The sequence below is a fragment of the Zea mays genome, chromosome 6, assembly GCF_902167145.1.
Source record: "Zea mays cultivar B73 chromosome 6, Zm-B73-REFERENCE-NAM-5.0, whole genome shotgun sequence".
NCBI lineage: Eukaryota > Viridiplantae > Streptophyta > Magnoliopsida > Poales > Poaceae > Zea > Zea mays.
In genome coordinates this window covers 104,129,817-104,133,252 of record NC_050101.1, presented here as the reverse complement: position 1 = coordinate 104,133,252, position 3,436 = coordinate 104,129,817, and positions in this window count along the sequence as shown.

Below are 3,436 nucleotides of genomic sequence, written 5' to 3'. Positions count from 1 at the left end.
ACCGTTTGAGAGAGGGAAAGGGTTGAAAGAGACCCGGTCTTTGTGACCACCTCAACGGGGAGTAGGTTTGCGAGAACCGAACCTCGGTAAAACAAATCCTTGTGTCACACTCCTTATTTGCTTGAGATTTGTTTTGCACCCTCTCTCGCAAACTCGTTTTTATTTCTAACGCTAACCCGGCTTGTAGTTGTATTTATATTTGTAAATTTCAGTTTCGCCCTATTCACCCCTCTCTAGGCGACTATCAATTGGTATCAGAGCCCGGTGCTTCATTAGAGCCTAACCGCTCGAAGTGATGTCGGGAGATCACGCCAAGAAGGAGATGGAGACCGGCGAAAAGCCCACTACAAGCCACGGGAGCACTTCATCGGAAGAGTCCCGCACCAAGAGGAAGGAGAAGAAGAAGGACTCCTCCAAAGGGAAGGAGAAGAGATCTTCTTCACACCACAAAGAGAAGAAGGAGAAATCCTCTTCCCACAAGCCGCATCGGAGTGGGGAAAAGAAAAAGAGGATGAGGAAGGTGGTCTACTACGAGACTGATTCTTCATCGGCATCCACCTCCGGCTCCGACGCGGCGTCCGTCACTTCTAAGCGCCAAGAGCGTAAGAAGTATAGTAAGATTCCCCTACGCTACCCTCGCATTTCTAAACATACACCTTTACTTTCCGTCCCATTAGGCAAACCACCAACTTTTGATGGTGAAGATTACGCTAGGTGGAGTGATTTAATGCGATTTCATCTAACCTCGCTCCACAAAAGTATATGGGATGTTGTTGAGTTTGGTGCACAGGTACCATCCGTAGGGGATGAAAACTATGATGAGGATGAAGTAGCCCAAATCGAGCACTTCAACTCCCAAGCCACAACCATACTCCTCGCCTCTCTAAGTAGAGAGGAATATAACAAGGTGCAAGGGTTGAAGAATGCGAAGGAGATTTGGGATCTACTCAAGACCGCGCACGAGGGTGATGAACTCACCAAGATCACCAAGCGGGAAACGATCGAGGGGGAGCTCGGTCGCTTCCGTCTTCGCCAAGGGGAGGAGCCACAAGATATGTACAACCGGCTCAAAACCTTGGTGAACCAAGTGCGCAACCTCGGGAGCAAGAAATGGGATGACCACGAGGTGGTTAAGGTTATTCTTAGATCACTCATCTTCCTTAACCCCACTCAAGTTCAATTAATTCGTGGTAATCCTAGATACACACTAATGACTCCCGAGGAAGTTATCGGGAATTTTGTGAGCTTTGAATGTATGATCAAGGGCTCAAAGAAGATCAACGAGCTTGATGATCCCTCCACATCCGAAGCACAACCGGTGGCATTCAAGGCGACGGAGGAGAAGAAGGAGGAGTCTACACCAAGTAGACAACCAATCGACGCTTCAAAGCTCGACAACGAGGAGATGGCTTTAATCATCAAAAGCTTTCGCCAAATCCTCAAGCAACGGAAGGGGAAGGATTACAAATCCCGTTCCAAGAAGGTTTGCTACAAGTGTGGTAAGCCCGGTCACTTTATTGCTAAATGTCCATTATCGAGTGACAGTGACAGGGATAACGACAAGAAGGGCAAGAGGAGAGAGAAGAAGAGGTACCACAAGAAGAGGGGCGGCGATGCCCACGTGTGCCGCGAGTGGGACTCCGACGAGAGCTCCACCGACTCCTCCGACGACGAGGACGCCGCCAACATCGCCGTCACCAAGGGACTCCTCTTCCCCAACGTCGGCCACAAGTGCCTCATGGCAAAGGACAGCAAGAGGAAGAAGGTTAAATCCAAATCATCCACTAAATATGAGTCTTCTAGTGATGATAATGCTAGTGATGAGGAGGATAACTTGCGTACCCTCTTTGCCAATCTTAACATGGAACAAAAGGAAAAAATAAATGAATTAATTAGTGCTATTCATGAAAAGGATGACCTTTTGGATTCCCAAGAGGACTTCCTAATTAAGGAAAATAAGAAACATGTTAAGGTTAAAAATGCTTATGCTCTAGAAATAGAAAAATGTCAAAAACTATCTAGTGAGCTAAGCACATGCCATGACACTATTGCCAACCTTAGAAATGAAAATGCTAATTTGTTAGCTAAGGTTGATTCTCATGTTTGTAATGTTTCAACTTCCAATTCTAGAAATGATAATGATGATTTACTTGCTAGGATTGAAGAATTGAACATTTCACTTGCTAGCCTTAGAAATGAAAATGAAAAATTACTTGCTAAGGCTAAAGATTTTGATGTTTGCAATGCTACTATTTCAGACCTTAGAACTAAGAATGATATGTTACATGCTAAGGTTGTAGAATTAAAATTTTGCAAGCCCTCTACATCTATCGTTGAGCATGTATCTATTTGTACTAGATGTAGAGATGTTGATATTAATGCTATTCATGATCACATGTCTTTAATTAAACAGCAAAATGATCATATAGCAAAATTAGATGCTAAAATTGCCGAGCATAACTTAGAGAATGAAAAATTTAAATTTGTTCGTAGTATGCTTTATAATGGAAGACGCCCTGGCATCAAGGATGGCATCGGCTTCCAAAGGGGAGACAATGTCAAACTTAATGCCCCTCCTAAAAGATTGTCTAATTTTGTAAAGGGCAAGGCTCCCATGCCTCAGGATAACGAGGGTTACATTTTGTACCCTGCCGGTTATCCCGAGAGCAAAATTAGGAGGATTCACTCTAGGAAGTCTCACTCTGGCCCTAACCATGCTTTCATGTATAAGGGTGAGACATCTAGCTCTAGGCAACCAACCCATGTTAAGTTGCCTAAGAAGAAAACTCCTAGTGCATCAAATGAGCATGATATTTCTTTTAAAACTTTTGATGCATCATATGTTTTGACTAACAAATCCGGCAAGGTCGTTGCCAAGTATGTTGGGGGCAAACACAAGAGCTCCAAAACTTGTGTTTGGGTTCCCAAAGTTCTTGTTTCTAATGCCAAAGGACCCAAAACCGTTTGGGTACCTAAAGTCAAGAACTAAACTTGTTTTGTAGGTTTATGCATCCGGGGGCTCAAGTTGGATCATCGATAGCGGGTGCACAAACCACATGACAGGGGAGAAAAAGATGTTCTCCTACGAGAAAAATCAGGATCCCCAACGAGCTATTACATTCGGGGATGGAAACCAAGGTTTGGTCAAAGGTTTGGGTAGAATTGCTATATCTCCTGACCATTCTATTTCCAATGTTTTTCTTGTAGATTCATTAGATTACAATTTGCTTTCCGTATCTCAATTATGCAAAATGGGCTACAACTGTCTCTTTACTGACGTAGGTGTCACTGTCTTTAGAAGAAGTGATGATTCAATAGCATTTAAGGGTGTGCTAGAGGGTCAGCTATACTTGGTAGATTTTGATAAAGCTGAACTCGACACATGCTTGATTGCTAAGACTAACATGGGCTGGCTCTGGCATCGCCGACTAGCACA